General features: G+C 42.5%; 1 protein-coding gene across 10 annotated transcripts in view; it reads right to left on the reverse strand.

The window, feature by feature from the left end:
* The window catches only part of FUT10 (fucosyltransferase 10), a 434,768-nt gene that overhangs the window by 342,170 nt on the left and 74,312 nt on the right, over window positions 1–18,286 (reverse strand). For 9 of the 10 annotated variants that reach the window (XR_010838419.1, XR_010838420.1, XR_010838423.1 and 6 more), the window contains one exon: window positions 175–320. The gene's annotated coding sequence lies outside the window, so the exon portion shown is untranslated. Of the gene's footprint in view, window positions 1–174; window positions 321–18,286 lie in introns of those variants that run through there. The other variant, XR_010838414.1, reaches the window with a different exon arrangement.

Raw genomic sequence — 18,286 nt, forward strand, 5'->3', positions numbered from 1 at the left:
AGGAAATATGAATTCTGCATAAGATGCAACTACAGAGAGAAATTCTCTTCCCTCTTTAATTTTCTTAATGCCTTTAGCAGGTCTCTCTCCTTTGGTCAGGGTAAGTAACTACTGTAAAGTAGACTCAGAAATACATAATGACTCAAGAACAACAGACACGTATTTTTTGCTCACCTAACAGCCCAGCGCAGCTTCAAGTCGTCGTGGTTGGTGGTGAGGGTGTGGAATGCTTTGCTTTACGCATCACTCAGAGACCCAGGCTGATGGAGGATTCATCAACTACATATGATGGTCTCCCTGGAGGTCTCCATCTCAGTCAGCTGGAAGGGAAAGGAACATGGAAAAGCCCACATGAAAGGCTGCATGGAGTATGGCCATATCACTTCTGCTCACACATTCTTCTGGCTAGAAATCTGCCACACCAAGCTGCAAGGGAGGCTGGGTAATGTGCCCAGGCAGAAGAGGACGTGGATTATGGTGACAGCTAGCCGTCCATGCCACACGCCTCTCTTCCCTGTTCTCTCAGTGGTGGAGTTCCCGGTTTCCCAGGGTCTCTCTCAGTTTTATAATAGGACATGCTCCCCCCAGACGCTTTCAGGATGCACCGATTACTATCTATAGAACACTCTCAAGTGTCCAGCGAAAACACACCTCCTAAATTCAAGAGTGAAATTTCCAAAACCCTACCGTACTTCTCTCTGATGATCAAATGAGCACCTGAAATTCGACACACATGATACCAAATTTGTTATCTAACCTCACCTGTAAGATGGAGATGATAACAGTATCTATTCATAAAGTTGTGATGAGGATAAAATGAATTAATATGTGTGAACCACACAGAAAAGTGATGGTACACAGCAGGGGCTTAATAAATGTCGGTCATTATTATTTTCTTCCCTCCTTCCTTCTTCTCTGGCAAATCTGTTCCCCTTCCCCTGTTTCATAGCCTTCACCACCTACTTATTAGACCGAGCTAGAAGCCCTACTGGACTCCTTTTCAGCTCTTACCACCATCCAGTGACTCTCACTAACTCTCAGAGCCACTGCCTCATCTTCTCTGTCCTCCTGTGACTCAGACACTCGTTACTTCTCAACTGAACTGTTGCAAAGTCCTGCTCAGTGCCCATCTGTTCTCTGCTGTCTTCTTCCTCTAGCTCTCGTTTGCCAGAGTAATATCTTTAAAATGTTCTAAACTGTGTTCTCAAATGCTCCAATGGCTTTTTATTGTCAATACGTATAAAGATCCACAATCTTTAGAGCTGGAAAAGCGAGTTCAGCCAAGTTGGAACAGCCCTGAATTCTCTCCTGGTTTTTCCCTCCCTCCACTAACTTCAGGACAAATCATAATCACTAAGTGATAGAGGTATGAATAAAATGTTGGCGGGGGGTGGAGGCAGACTAGATGCATTCTGATTGGGGGTGGATGTCTGCTCTGAAGACGTGACATCTGAGCTGGAAATGAGAAATTTGAAAGAAGGCAAAAAAGGGTGGGCTGTTCTCCAAATTTGGTTTCATGTGGGTCAAATTTGAGGTACTCATTTGATCATCAGAGAGAAGTACGGTAGGGTTTTGGAAATTTCAGTCTTGAATTTAGGAGGTGTGTTTTCGCTGGACACTTGAGAGTATTCCATAGATAGTAATCCTTGCATCCTGAAAGTGTCTGGGGGCAGCACGTCCTCCCTTCCTCTGTTCCAACCGTAGCCGACGACTTACACTCTTTGCTCTCTGTGCCTTTTTGAGTCTGATCCTTGTACCGTGAGAGCCCACCCTTTTTGCCTTCTTTCAAATTTCTCATTTCCAGCTCAGATGTCACGTCTTCAGAGCAGCCGTCCACCTGCAGTCACAATGCATCTAGTCTGCCCCCATCGCCCCCAGCATTTTATTCATACCTCTATCACTTATCAATTATGATTTGCCCTAACATTAATGGGGCCTGTCTCCTCTACTCAACTGAGTCCCTGAGTGTCCCCAAGCAGAGTTAGCCTCGCCACCATGACACTTTAACTTAATGTTCAAATTTTCTCGGCTTCCTGGTGCATAAATACGGAACAGGAACGACCTGCAACTGGGTTACGTGGACTCCCTCTTCCTCAGTACCTGTTAGATACCAGGAGGTCTCGTGATCTGGTTCAGACCCCTCCTCCTTCTCCTTTCCTAGCCTTACGTCCCTCAAGTGTTGAAGAGAGAGAGGAGGCGCGGTGGACCAGAATCTCCTTGCGTGGTAAGGGGCTCTCCCCAAACCCACTTTGATCCAGTCTAGTTCCACCCGCGGCTGGTGGCTGCCAAGTAGGTGGGGTGATGATGTTCTTAGAAAAAAAGATTAGCTTTCACCGAGCTCCCTCCGCCACTGAGGGCCTCTCCCAGAAGACGGCCACCGTGCCTTTGTGCTCACTAGGCAGGCTCACTGCTACTTCTCGGTTAAACCTGGTACTCTTCACGGAGAGCGGCCAGGACTGCTGGAGTCCTCTCCTACACCCAGTAAGGCCGATGAAGAATTTGAATGAGGTGCAAGCTGTCCCATTTTCTCCCCAAACACCTTATATTACAACCCATCAAGACTGCTAGCCTGGCCTCATGCAATGGGTCCTTCATCCTCAGAAATCTCTAGATCTGAACTCTGTGGGTCCAAGGATGTCCCCAGACTTCAGGGAACCTGTGAGATTCTGAGACCCAAAAGGACAATGTAAGCTCTGCCCTAAAATTCCAGCACGCTCCACCAATAACCCTGAAAGCATTCACAGCGTACGGGAGCATCAGAGGGCCCCCGGGAGGCTGACAGCTCAGCACACGGCTAGTCAGGGAGCAAGCTGCCAGTCTCCACATACTGAAGTTCCCTCCAGCCTTTAAGAAAAATTCTATTAGAAGCCCTGTTGTTTGGCTTTAGGAATGGGAGGCAATGGTCTCTCACCTGGGGCACTGCGCTGTAAGACGCCCCCGCCCTCCCAGCACTCTCGCCTGACACTGGATGGTGGGGCTGGAGCCAGCACAACTCTGGTCCCTCCCAATGAGCCCTAAGGAGGCAGCACTGGCTTGTGTGCTCAGGAGTGTCTTTGTAATGTGGCCTACGTGGGATCTTTCTCCAGCTACAATTCTGGGGCAGAGAAAAACCCATTTTGAGGGCTTCCCTGGTGGGGAAATGGTTAAGAATGTGGTGGTTGAGAATCTACCTGCCAATTCAGGGGACACGGGTTCGAGCCCTGGTCCAGGAAGATCCCACATGCCACGGAGCAGCTAAGTCCGTGCGCCACAACTACTGAGCCTGTGCTCTAGAGCCCACGAGCCACAACTACTGAGCCTGCGCTCTAGAGCCTGCGAGCCACAACTACTGAGCCCACGAGCCACAACTACCGAGCCTGCGAGCCACAACTACTGAGCCTGCGAGCCACAACTACTGAGCCCGTGAGCCACAATTACTGAGCCCGCGTGCCTAGAGCCTGTGCTCCGCAACAAGAGAAGCCACCACAGTGAGTAGCCACACACCGCCACGAAGAGTAGCCGCCACTTGCCGCAACAATAAAAAGCCCGCACCCAGCAACGAAGACCCAGTGCAGCCAAAAAACAAATAAATAAAATTAAAAAATTTTTAAAAGCTTTATTAAAAAAAAACCATTTTGACACACTGTTAATTGTCTTCTAAGTACATACAGTCCTGGTGGCCTTATCACTGTTTTTTATAACACTTTTTCTAAATGCACATCTCCCCGCAGACGCTGGAAACTCTTGAAAAGACTTTATCATCAACATTTTGTTTCACCAAATGAGCCCTTCACAGGTGGGCAATACATGTCCGATACATTATTTTCTCATCTCCAAAAAAGTTAAAGCACCAGGATCATGAGATGCCAACCTCCTTATTTTTCAGAAGGCAAAACTCAGGTCCCAAAAGATGAGGTCGCTTATCCAAAGGCATACAGCTAGTTGGGATTGCATTTCACATACAGATTTCTACACTTAATGGTGTAGCAGAAGCAGAAGCCAGCCAAGCAGATTTGATGACTGGCCTTTGGAGAAAAGAAAGTGGGTAATGGAAAACACTGTACAAATTCCAAAAGGTAATTTTTGCAGATGAGGCACATTTTTCATTCCCTGGTCTGGTAAGGTTTGCCAGTGTGTGCCGTGACTAATTCCTGTTGGCCCAGCCTAGGATTCTTGTTTGCAGGGCAGCATGACAGATTTGTTGGTATAAGCTGGCTTTAATTCATTTCAGGCCAATCCTGGAAACCAGAGGCTCTGTCATGTCTTCATTGCAACATTAACTCCATTTTTCTTTTTCCTCTCCTTCTATTAATAAGCAGAGGCCACTCAATAGGGCAATCTTAACTGCCCGCTGAAGCTGGCAGCCAGAAGTATAAATAATTCTTCTCATGGACCCTTTTCTTCCTTTCCGGGAAGAGTAGTGGTTTTGTTCTCGTATCTCTCAAGGAGCTCCAAAGTGGATAAACTCGTTCAAGACAGCTTAAAGGTTTCCCGGAGAAATAGAAATTCCAGGGCAGGCTTCCCAAGAAGGCGCAAGTCCTCCAGTGCTATCTGATGAACTCCCCGGGATTTGGAGTGGCTATAAGAATTCCCTCTAAGCCCCAGCTGTGTCCACACATAACTCCATCTAGGAAAGCGTGGAGTGGTTGGAACCTGAGATATTATCCAGGGAGGTTTTTACCCTGCTTTGTCTACAAACACAAGAAAGCAGCTGACTTATTGAGAAATCTCAGAATAGGGGTGGAGAGGAAGAAAGGTGAAAAGCGAAGCCTGCAGCTGTGGCCAGAGTCCCCCACGTGTGGGTGGAAGCATAGGGGCACTCGGGACAGTCTGCGAGGGAGGGCGGTCTCTGGGCACAGACCCTTCGGAGGCAGCAATGCATGAGTCAACAGCCCCCAGCAGAGGCACCTGTCTGTCTTGTTCATCTTCATGCACTGGGAAAGGCCTCATCTAAATCTACCCAAGTCCAAAGCCATCCTTGGCAGAGAAACAGAAGCCAAACGTTTTGTTCACTGGTGCGCCCTTTGCCTCACCATGAACTAATCAGCTCAGCCAGGGCAACGTGGAGTGCCAGCTGGGCACTGCGCACCGTGTGCCCACACCCAACTCAGTGAAGGGAAAAGAGCACCCAGTGAATAGCACACGGGCGCCCACGAGACACGGGGAGCAAGGCAGAGGGTATCCCGCTGAGGAAGAGTGCTGGGCAGACGTCTATACCTCAGCACGAACCCCTATACATTTTTCAGTTTATCTTCTTAAACTCACCCATTAACGCATTACCTAAGATGACTGTGATGGTTCCCTTAACATTTAGGTATTTGTGTAAGGCCTAGTGAGTCTCTTGGACATAATATTAAAATGTATTGTGCTCTTCCAGAGACTGTTAGGCTGTGAACACAACACCCAGGAACTGCAGAGCCCGCCTGCATTCGGTGCTTTTCCAGCAATGTACCGTATGTCAAACTTCTGTGTCAAGTGTCCTATCATTCCCAACCAATTTCTTTCCTTTCCCACCTCTAAGAATCACATGGAACATTTTTAGAAATACGCAAGTATTTCAGAATGGAAAAGATGGGGAAGGCATATTGCTATCGATCCGTCTTATTTATCTATGGGAAAAGCTGAAATATAGAACACCTAGAGGGTCTAAGAATAGTAACCGATTATGTTCAAGTATGTTTTCAGAAAGCAAAGCAACAGGAGAATTTTCTTAGACAAAACCTAATTCTCACAGACTCACAACTTAGAGAACAAACTAATGGTTACCAGCGGGGAGGGGTGGGGGGAGGGATAGATTGGGAATATGGGACTGACAGGTACACACTGCTATATTTAAAATATATAACCAACAAGGACCTACTGTATAGCACAGGGAACTCTGCTCAACACTCTGTAATAACCTAAATGGGAAAAGAATTTGAAAAAGAATAGATACATTTATATGCCTAACTGAATCACTTTGCTGTACACCTGAAACTAACACAACACTGTTAAGTCGACATTTTTTACTTATTAAAAAAAATAAATACGGCTTCCCTGGTGGCGCAGTGGCTGAGAGTCCGCCTGCCAATGCAGGGGACACGGGTTCATGCCCCGGTCCGGGAGGATCCCACATGCCGCGGAGCGGCTGGGCCCGTAAGCCGTGGCCGCTGAGCCTGCACGTCCGGAGCCTGAGCTCCGCAACAGGAGAGGCCACAGCGGTGAGAGGCCCGCGTACCGCAAAAAAGAACCATAATAAATAAATAAATAAATAAATAATCAAACAACTTCCAATGAGCACTACTTCCCAGAAGGCCCTTAATAAAAGCTTCATAACGATGGCAAAACAAACAAATTCTCACAAGGTCTATTAAAAGGTCTCCTTTTTCTCATTCTGCTGCTGGACACGTGACCGTTACTTCCATGACACAACTTCTTGATACTGCAAAGGTAACACTAGGCTGATTGCCCCATTCATCACATGATGTGACCTGGAGTCCCCAAGTGCTACAAACAATACCACAGACAAGCCAGTGCCAGTTCCGGACATTTTCATTTCACCCTAAAGTAAATGCGGGCAGCCAAGAATTGTGAGTGTGCATCATGGGGTGTTCTTGCAAGGTTTCATACGTTTCTCGTCTGCCATCCGCCTAACACTAGATTTTTGGTATTTCTTATAAATGGGTCTTGCCTCTTCGAAGAACATCTTAGCTGCTCTCTGTCCAAAGGTTCACTTAAGAAAAAGCATGACCTAAGGGAAAATAAAAGAATGACAATCCCTTTTACCTTCTAAATCTTCTCACCAGCAAATACTTAGCTCTAAAGGGAAGAGATGAGAAGATGCTGGGGTTATTGATCAGAGGAAGCTCTAATCCTTAGGTAGAAGGGCATTGCTCTAAGCAAGGTAAGGATGGAAAAAGGGAGAAGGAAAAATAATTCCTCATAATGGTTGCTTCACTCCAAGCACTCCCTTAGTTATGAGGCTGACAAAGATAAACAGAAAAGATTTCCATCCCTCAGAGAAATCAAACTCATAGGGAAGGCAAACATGCATATTAACTAGAAAAGTGTTCCGTGCATAGATGGGGTCCAGTCAGTGCTTGTTGGCCTGATGATTTACCTATAATAAAATTCAAATTCTCGTACTGCACCATACCTGGGTCAAACTCTGGCTCCACCACCAACAAGCTGTGTGGTGTTACACAGGTTACTCAACCTCTCTGTGTTACTGTGAACTACTTTGCTCAGTGCCTGGCAAATAAATGTAGTAGTAGTTAATATTCATATTATTATTGTTACTGCCTGCCTCATCCTTCATCTCTCCCTATGCTCCCCCATCATTCCTTCCTTATAACCTATACTCCGGTCATACCAAGCCAGGGGCTGCTTTCTGGACACACCATGAGACTTCACGTTTCTGAGTTTGAGATTGTTCTGTCTTGTCCATCGAGAGTGGGCTTCTCAGACTGGCTGCGAACGCCTGGAGGGAGGCACTACGCTTTTTCACATTCATCATCCCAGCACCTGGCACATTTCCTGGAACAGGGTAGACACTTAACAAATATTTGTTGAATTAACTGTGTGTTAAACTAAATCATGTGAATAAAACTATACACATCAAGGTAGGGGAAAAGTGAGGAATTCTTCATAGGGAATAAATCAGAGAAAGGTTTCCCACAGGAACAGACGGTTGAACTTGCAAGCCTTTGAAGGATAAATTCATCAGGGGCTGGAGGTTTGGTGTTGTGTAAGTGTTGCAGTCAGAGTAAGAAAACGCAAGACGTTGCATGGAGTGGGTGCTCTCTAAGCAGGGAGCTGAATGAAGGAAAGAATGGAGGCACACGTTTGCTCTCAAAACAACAGCTTTGGGCTTCCCTGGTGGCGCAGTGGTTGAGAGTCCGCCTGCCGATGCAGGGGACACGGGTTCGTGCTCCGGTCCGGGAAGATCCCACGTGCCACGGAGCGGCTGGGCCCGTGAGCCGTGGCCGCTGAGCCTGCGCGTCCGGAGCCTGTGCTCCGCAACGGGAGAGGCCACAGCAGTGAGGCCCGCGTACCACAAAAAACAAAAAACAGCTTTTTTTTTTCACGCTAAGAAAAAGCCCAGCTTGGATTGTTTGGCTTCATTTTAGTCTCTTCCCTGCATCAATAATATTATTTTTGTAAACTTGTGAGTAATGAGGAAGGAAAAGGTCTTAGACAGTTCTCAGACTTCAATAGATAAACCAAATAACAATAGACAATCCTCACTATTATTCAGTCCCCTCATCTTCCAAGGCTCCTTTGCCCCAGCTCTTTACTCCCCAGAGGCTATGGCAACCTCTTCTCCATTCTCTTCTCCATCATCTTCATCTGAGCCTGTGCAGAAGCAGACCTCAGCAACCTGATGTTCACGGGGAGAGGGAATTTTGCTCAGAGTCACACCTTTATAAAATGTATACAATACAGGCCAGCTATTTCCTGTTTATCCGTGGACAACAAGCGATCCAACAAAAGGCAAATGTGCTACAAGACCTAAACCAAGGCGTATCACCACACCTCCCATGAAGTCTGCCTCTAGATACTCTGCTAGGGTTGGGTGGAAAGACATAAAAGGCTGAAGAAAAATGAGGAAGGGGCCACACAGAAGATCAGCGAGGACCAAGACCTGTGGCAAGAGGTACTTGGTATGTTTGGGGAAGAGCAGGGAGAACAAGGGAAGCGTGGAGCCAAGAGTGGCAGGAGGTGGTGAAAGCAGAGAGATCAAGGACCAGACAGGTAAGGTGTTGACGGCCACGGTAGACTCTTTGGATGCACAAGACAGACATACTCCCATCCTTTATACACAAATGGTCTACCAGGGAAAAGATACATCTCAGAAACAGTCGTCACAAACACGATAAGCACTACGAAATGAAAATGCAAGTATTAGAGGATCATCGGATGAAGGCCACTCGTGCACCTAACGGATTTACAAAAGGCTTCCCAAGTTCTTTACAGAAAGTATCAGTCAAGCAATAGATGAGTTGGGGTAGCAGGTAGAGCGTTCCAGGGAGAGAAAACAGAATGGACCAAGTCTCAGGATAGAGAGAGAGAGAGAGAGAGAGCACTTGAGGCTAAACAGTGAGTCTAAGGAGGAGAGAGGTGCTGCGGAGGGAGACCACAAAGCGTGACACGGCTGGATCTTAGGAGCCCTTGTAAAACATGGCAGAGATGTTGGTCTCTATCCTAAGAGCTACAGGAAGCCACCTTAAGCGTGGAGAAATTTATCAGATGGGAGTTTTAAGAAGGTCACACTGGCAGGTAATTTAGTGTGGCTGAAATACAGAGTGTGGAAGGCAGGTGGCGAGAGATAACACTGGGGAAGTTAGCCGAGGCCAGGATGTGCAGAAAAAAATCCAGAAAGGTCCTTCTGTCCAAAAATTTTTTTTAAAAGAAAGAAAAAGGATAGGCAATCTAACAGGCATAAAGGAAAACGTCAGACGTCTCTCTTGGGAAATATTGCTCTCTTGCCCACTAACTTTATTTTTCTTGACCAATGAAGCTGAAAGTTATGTATCCACCTTGTTCTTATCTTAGCTTCACAGTAACTGTCAACGTATGGGTCATTGACACTCGTGCTTCTCACATTCACCTGAATGTGCACTAGGACCCCTGGTGACATTAATAAAGTGCAGATTCTTGTTCAGTAGGTCTGGGGCAGGACCTGAGATGTTGCATTTCTAACATGCTCCCAGGTAATGCTTGGGATGCTGGTCCGTGAACCACACTTTGAACAGCAAGCCATATACAGCTCTAGAGCTAAACAGAAGGTATTTGGGGCTTTCTGAACATATATGTAATAACAGTGTTAAAAACGCAAAGCGAGCAAGCAAACAGAAGCAGCAGATTATGCCTCGGTTACTGTGCTGCCTGCTTTCAGAGGACCTGGGTGTGACATGTCTTTCTATACAGAGACTTGAGGAGATGTTCAGTGTGTAACTTAACTGGAAGCCGTTCAACTCCAACAATACTGCTCTAGGAAGCTCAAAACTGGAGTCCTTCTGACTGTGACCCTACACCACAGTGACACCTGCTGGTGGCTTGGTGGATTACATGTTAAGGCTTTGAGAATAATTGAGTCAAGTGAGCAAACTTTTTCACACATAGCTTTAACGGAAGTGTAACTTCTGGTTGTGAAAGGACCCTTTAAAATAAAATGTCAAAAATACCTTGATAAGGATTAAGGTCTGCACAATAGCATGCTGATAAAAGTTCAACAACTGGCTCTCCAGGAAAAAAATACGTGAGTAAACACATATATTATAAACTTTACCCATATAAAGGATAGGCAGCGCATGATTTATCAATGACAACAACAGCTTTTGTTGTCAATTCTGAATAGAAATTTATTCTCACAGAATACTTCCTCTTATTTTGCCAAACTCGTATCTGTTGTTAATCCATAACTGCAATTCGACAATGTGTTGACAAAAATAGTCTCTGAAAAAATGCTTGTTTAGTATGCAATTTAGCAAAACTCCATTCATGTCATTGATGGCATGAATGAAGTTCTGACGTGAACGTTGGTTGCAATTTTTGTTTACGTTAATGAATAAAACAATGAAACAACACAAACATACGTTCGGACACCACTCATTACTCAATGACATGAGAACGACTTCTTTGTGAAACTGGACGACAGTTTTGAATACTAGAAGACTACTTCTTCAATTTGGGGGCGATTTATAATGTAACAGGTAACGACATGACACAATTTTAAGTTTAATCTGCATTAATAGCACTTCTCCATCATTTTCTTAAGTCTAGTTGATCAACAAAACAATAAATCTAGACCTGATCTGTCGCATTTTTCAGCTTCCATGTTATAAATACTCCCACCAAGACCAGTTTCAAGCCCCTGAGGTGGCATCACTGACTGTGAACTTGGGAAGATGTGCAGGAGCACACAATTCTATAGTATTTCTACCATGCAGGTAAAATAGAAGTAAATAAATTCAAGGGTATAGGTAATAGAAACCTGTAGTAAAATAATCAAGAAGCAATGAAGTTTTGAGTGTTTTTAACCTTTGTTTTTAAACAGTTTATCTAATTGTAATATTGTATAATTTAATTTTTAATAGTGACTGTTTTGTTTTGTTTTGTTTTTGTTTTTGTTTTTGCTGTACGCGGGCCTCTCACTGTCGTGGCATCTCCCATTGTGGAGCACAGGCTCCGGACACACAGGTTCAGCGGCCACGGCTCACGGGCCCAGCCGCTCCGCGGCATGCGGGATCTTCCCGGACCGGGGCACGAACCCGCGTCCCCTGCATCGGCAGGCGGACGGACTCTCAACCACTGCGCCACCAGGGAAGCCCAATAGTGACTGTTTTTAACAACTAGCTCACAACATTCCTAAAAATTTGACAGCTCGTTCTCATGAGCCAGTAAGAGCCAGCTCTAGCAACACCACTGGGTCTTTGGGATGGGGAGGTTTGAGGATAACATAGAAAAGGATTCAGGGAGCTTGAGACCTAAGAAAGGTCTATGCCAGCTCTTGACCAGGTCAAAACAAAATGGCAAATGAAGTCATGGAAATCACAGTGGAATACAGAACTACTCCTGATGTGGGGAAAGAACTAAGACAAGTTGCTCTACTCAACAGTGGACTTTAGCAGGGACATGGAAGGGACAAGGCAGGGGGCTGAGGCAACGACAAGGTTGCCAAAAGGGAAAGAAGGGGGAGAGGGCAGACTCCCGGGGTATAATCTCTTCCAGCAAATGGAAGAGGAGGAAATACTCCCTGATTCATTTTATGAAACAGGTATTACTCTGATACCAAACCAGACAAAGTACAAAAGAAAAAATTACAACTACAGCCAATATCCCTCATGAATGTAAACACAAAATCCCTTAATGAAATGTTAGTAATAGAATTCATAAATATATTTTTTTAATTATATGTTATGACCAACTGGAGTATAATCCAGGGATGCAAGAATAGTTCAATATTTTTAAAAAATCAATGTAATCCACCATACTAGCAGGCTACAATATATGACATGATCATATCAATCAATGCAGAAAAAGCATTTGATAAGTTTCAATACCCATTCATGACTTTTAAATTTTTTCTAAATTCAGAAAAATAGGAAATAAGGTGAACTTCCTCAACTTGATAAAGTGCACCTATAAAAAACCTACAGCTAATATTATACTTAATATTAATATACTTAATATTATACTTAATGTTTTCTCCCTGAGATCAGGAACAAACAAGAATATCCACTCTCATAGCTCTTATTCAACAAAGTGCTGGAAGTTCTAATCAATGCAATCAGGCATGAAAAGGAAAAAAAAGACATAGAGATCAGAAAGGAAGAGATAAAATTGTCTCTGTTTACAGATGACATAATGATTGTCTACACAGAAAATCCCAAGGAACCCAAAATAAATTCTGGGAACTAATAAGTGAGTTCAGCAAGATAAATATACAAAAATCAATTGTATTTCTCTATAGTAGCAGTGAACATATGGACACCAAAAATTAAAAACACAATACCACTTATAAAAAATACATAGGGGTAAATATAACAAAACATGTTCCAGACTTATATGCTGTAAACTACACACAACTGAAGAAAGAAATCAAACATCTTAATAAATGGAGAGAAATGCCATATTGATGGATTAGAAGACTGAACACATAAAAATGTCAATTTTCTCCAAATTGATATAGTTTTAATGCAATTCCTAGCAAAATGTCAGCAAGTTTTTAAAAAAATATAGACAAGATTATTCTAAAATTTATATGAAAATGGAAAGGAACTAGAACTAAAACAATTTTGAAAAAGAGGAATAAAGTGGGAAGAATCATTCTACTCATTTCAAGACTTACTATATAGCTACAGTACTAAAGGCTGTATGGTACTAGTGGAGGAATAAACACATAGATCAATAAAACAGAATAGAGAATCCAGAAATAAACTCACACAAATATGTCCAATTGGTTTTTGACAAAGTTGGTGCAACGGAGGAAAGATAGCTTTTTAAACAAATGGCACTGGAGCAACAGGATATCCACAGGCAAAAAAAAAAAAAAGAAAGAAAAAGAACCTCGAGCTAAGTCTTATACCTTATATTAAAAAATTAACTTAAAATAGATCAAAAACTTAAATATCAAATGTAACACTAAAAAATTGTTAGGAAAAAACAAGAGAAAATCTTTGAGATCCAGGGTCTAGGCAAAGAGTTCTCAGACTTAACACCAAAACAAAGATCCTAAAAGGAATTAACTATAATTAAAATTAAAGTCATAAAATGATAAATACAAAATCAGAAACTTTTGCTTTGCAAAAGATCCTGTAAAAAGGGTGAAAATACAAGCTACTGAGTGGGAGAAAATGTTTGCAAACTACTTACCCAACAAAGGACTAGTATCTAGGATATATTTTTAAACTCTCAAAACTCAGCAATAAAAAAGGAAGCAATTCAATTAGAATATGGGCTAAAGACACGAAGAGACATTTCATAGAAAAAGATATAGAAGTGGCAAAAAAAGCCCATGAAAAGATGTTCAACATTAGTAGCTATCAGGGAAATGCAAATTAAGACCACCATGAGATGACACTACACCCCTAACAAGATGGTAAAAATTAAAAATAGTGAGAACACTAAATGCTGGTGAAGATGCAGAAAAGCTGGATCACTCGTATGTATTTGATGGGAATGTTACAGCCACTCTGAAAAACAGTTTGCCAATTTCTTTAAAAACTAAATTTGCAATTACCATATGACCCAAAAATTGCACTTCTGGGCATTTATCCCAGGGAAATAAAAACTTATTTTCACACAAAAACCTATATCAAATTTAATTTAAAAATATTTAATCGCCTTCTTGAGAGTTACACAGATGTATAAAAGCAGACACAGGACAAAATCTCTGTCCAGTCGCCTGCCTTGTCACCACCTCTCTGTTCATTATATCTGGAATGGCATGTAAGTTTTGTCTTCACCTGATGGATAATGGATGCTTGCAATTCTGTGATGAAAAGGATTCTAAGGCCTTGGAATTCCAAGATTGGCAGGAAAAGTTTTCAAAATTAATTAGTGTTGTCTGCATGAATATAACCAGTAAGAATGGCAATACACAAGCTCAATATTTGCCAGCTGTAAATTGAAATATGTTGCCTCACCAATCATAGAATAGTAAAACCAGAATAGGTATTAGCAATAACCAAGTAGATAACTCTTTTATTTTACTGATGTGGAAACGAAAGAAGTAAGATAAGAGAGAGCCAGACCCCAAGTTTATTATCTGACCTCTCCATTTTACCAAGTCCAGCCTTGCTTCCAGTAGTAACTGAGTAGATATTTCAAGTCCATGAGTTTTCTCTTTGTGTGGAAGGGATTTTACTTCTGTGGTTATTTCTCACAAACAGCTTCTTGATGCTGGAATTGTCCTAGGGAAAAGGGGAGAGCATTCTGGAAAAGAAAATATCCAACTCCAAAAATTTGAAACAGAATCTCTCTCATAGTCATCATCTCGCTAGTCAGGCTAAAGTTTTCAGAGACTATCTGGCCTTATTTTTAAGAAGTACAAGTGTTCTTCTCTCATATTTGGGGAAGTGGTAGAGTAGAGAGATGTAAAAATGTGATGCTGGTACCTTCAAGCCCTTTGCCTACGAAAACCATCACCGATGGCATCATGCTGGGAATTTAGAGAGGTCTTTTCAAGCTTCCAGAAATAGCGGGTTCCATCTTCCCTGTTAGTTCCTTTGCCCTGCTAATATCAAAGAGATCACTAAACTCAACTCCATGAATAAATGGAATCAAGCTAAGATTTTCAGATTTTGACTTTTATGTTTTAAAAAGAGGGAAAGAAGACAGCTGCTTAAACCCTTTGCCCCTGAGAACAAGCTGTGCTAAGAGATCTGAAATCATTACTGGCTGCTTTGGTTCCATGTGCCTTGAGACTTACAGAAACTTGTATGAAGCCTGGCTACAACCTCCCCAAGTAACTACGTAGTGACGGTTAATGAATATGCAAGAATTTGAGGATCAGGCTGGGGTGAGCAGGCCTGACATTTGATCTTTTGAGTGAAACTCAGGATAACAGCTCTCAGTGTGCTTTCTGAAAGCCTCCCATGGCCCTTACTGCTGCCAGCCTCCCACCTTATCTGCAGGCACCCAAAGCTTCAAATTACAGCAGCTAATCAGATGAAAGCAGAAATGCATCCTTCTAATGGAGGGAGAGGTTAATGCCCTGACCTTTTTCCTTCACTGGCAGAGGCAAAACAAAAACACAGATGAAGGTTGTGTTGCAGAAAAGCAGATGAGCTCTGCTTCAGAGCCCCCAGAGTGGATGTTCCAGCTAAAATCTAAGATGTTTTAGAGACTACAGACACACATCAAAAGGACCGAAAACAACCCAAGATAGCAGTTACCAAATCATCCCGGAGATAATATGCAAATCCCTTGCTCAGTAAAAGTGATCAGTAGAATTTACTTCCATACATAGGAAAGTTACTTTGCACCTAAAATTAATTTCATTTATGGCTTGGTTTTATGATATTTTTATATCTTTGACACCCTACATGGGCTCCAGGAATAAACAGAGCTGAAAAATAAGAAACATCGAAATAAAGATTTAATGTGAAATGTGAAATTGTCTAATGCAATAGGGACTCATAATTTAGCCAAAAGAGTATCTTTCTTGAGTATTCTGTTGCACCAACATATTTCTTCTGGACTAATATAGTTTGTATTAAAAACATATTTGCCATTGATTCAGGAAAGAATACTCTTCTGACATCAACCTCTTTTATCGAAAGAGGTACAGTTGAAAATGTATGTGGAGTAATTTCATCTTTTTATTAAATTACTCTGGAGAGCAATGTTACCATAGGGTGATTGAGACACTAAAATTCAAAGAAACTTGAGAGTGAGATAAATTGGATTTATATCATGTGAAAGATAAGTCTGAGATCAAGGTTCTGGGTGATTTTCTTCTGACAATCACCATGTGTGGTATATTTTAATGTGTTTTTATACTCCATTTTTGAGGGATGAAATATGTGAGTGCCTGAAGGAAGTGTCATCCTGATGGCAGGGGGAACAGCGGGGAGTGAAAAGAGGAAAGACGATAGTAATCAGGCAATTACAGAACTTGGTATTTAATACATTTTAAAATAATAGCCTACCACTCAGTGCAAGGGAAAGAAAAAGAGAAAACTCTGTGAGATGCACTCAAAATGCCTAATAGCGAGCTACATTTCCTCTCTGGAGTACTCACCTTATTGTTTTGGATAAACTTCTAGATCAACAGAGGCCCATCATGTTCTGTCATCTGAGAGTTTGGTTCACAGTGTCAAACCAACAAACCCATCTCTCTTAGTCACCAATTAAAAGCAGAGCCTTGGATTATACACTGCACAAATGACCAACATGGAACAGACATAACATTCAGAGGACAGGAAGAATATACCAATCCCGTGACCAAAAACGTGCTGCTTGTCCATTTTATTTTGTCAGCTAAGGGATCTCTAAGTACATGCTTTGGAGCAATTCTGTTTCTTTAGTAAGTATATTGCAGAATGGTCATGAACTTGGATCTATACCTGGACTCTGCGATTTACTTGCTGTAAATTTGGATAAGTTACTTGACACACTGAATCTCTTTTCCCATCTGCAAAAATCAGAGTAATACTACTTTCACTTGACAAAGTTGTTTGGGGACTCGAATCACATGACAGCCATAGGTAAAAATGTTTGGAACATAGTAGATTTATATTGATCTATAGCAAATGCAAAGACATGAATGAACCCCTAGGACAAGATAATCTAGTACATGAGCTACAACCTGGGAATATCCTAAGGCAACATATAGACATACATTATATAAACACAGAGAATATAGACAGCCCACATGAATGTTACAGTTACTCGAAGCAAGCAAAGGTCATCTTGAGGGAGCTTAGTCAAAGAAATCTTCCAAGAGATTTTAGCCCCTGGTAGGGGAGTATGATCTCTCCATAAAATCTGAAACCACAGCGCATCGTTGGCATTTCAAGCGCATATATATTTCCAAAGGACTTCTTGAATGCTTTACCCAACTTTCTGACACTTAGCAATACAACCTATTCTTCAACAAACATGTATCAAAAGCCAGCTGATTTCCAGGCGTTCCTTCTCCTGGGCCTGTCACCAACTGTACAGAAATAAGAGAACCCATCCAGGCTTTTCCACCCCGAGGAAAACAAGGAGCCCCACCTTGATGTCTGCAATCAGCACTCTGAACTGGCACTCAGCTTCCTCTTTTAAACGTGGTAAAGAAAAATGTGTATGCTATTTGGTTGCATTTTCTCTTGACTGGTTATTATCTTCTCTTTTAATATACGCTTGATTCTCCAAATATGGCTTATTTCTCTATATTATATCTACATGTTTACCACCAGCAGTAAGACTTGGCAGATTAATTATCCAAATTAATTACCTAGGCTTGGCTTTAATTTCTATTTTAAAGGATAATGTCTTGAATTAGAAGTACCAGCACATGAAAATACTGCCTAGGTTTCTGGCGAATTTTAAACAGAAAATGTTTTAAATTAAAACATATTTGTAGATGTCCATATTTTATTTAACTCACTAATGAACAAGTTTTCAATTAAGGTAGAACATGTTACTTATAAATCATTAACTTGGATAATATAAGTGTGCATAGGTAGGATTCAAATTCATAAATGAGATTCATTCATGCATCGATTTTGCTGGGCACTAGGGATATATACAAAAACAGAAACAAAAAAACACCATCTGACCTTCAAGATACTTAGTCTGCAGGAGACAAACATGTAAACAGATCATTAAAGGGGCTATAGAGTTAAGTCCTTTTAGAGATATTGCAGGACCAGTTTTTTCCATCTCACTTTTCTCCTCCTGATCTCAGGTGCACCCCAGACAAGGATGAGAGGAGGCAAGAGGAGACAGATAGTATTTTAGCAGGACAACCTACAGGACGTGCCTAAGGGATTGCAGATGCTACATCATCCAGAATATCGGGGAAGCCTCCTTCCCTCCACCTGGGGCGGCATCCAGCAGAGGGCTTAGCAGTGTGAGGAGACTCACCTGCAGAGAGAAGCAGACCCTGAGTGGGCAACAGAAAGAAAACGTGCTAAGTCTCAGACCAACTGAGACAGAGCAGAGCAGGAGAAAGTAATGAACTGTGGCAGGAGAGACTCCCGAAGCCTACGTCCTCATTGAAACTCTTAAATGAGCTAGAAGGTAGACCCCCAAATCAAACACTCTTCAGTGTGTTCTTCCTCCTTCCCTGTGGGTGTGGGGCTGTGCACACATGTAAGTACGTACACATGAG

Source organism: Kogia breviceps, chromosome 20 (genome assembly GCF_026419965.1).
Source record: "Kogia breviceps isolate mKogBre1 chromosome 20, mKogBre1 haplotype 1, whole genome shotgun sequence".
Classification (NCBI taxonomy): Eukaryota; Metazoa; Chordata; class Mammalia; order Artiodactyla; family Physeteridae; genus Kogia; species Kogia breviceps.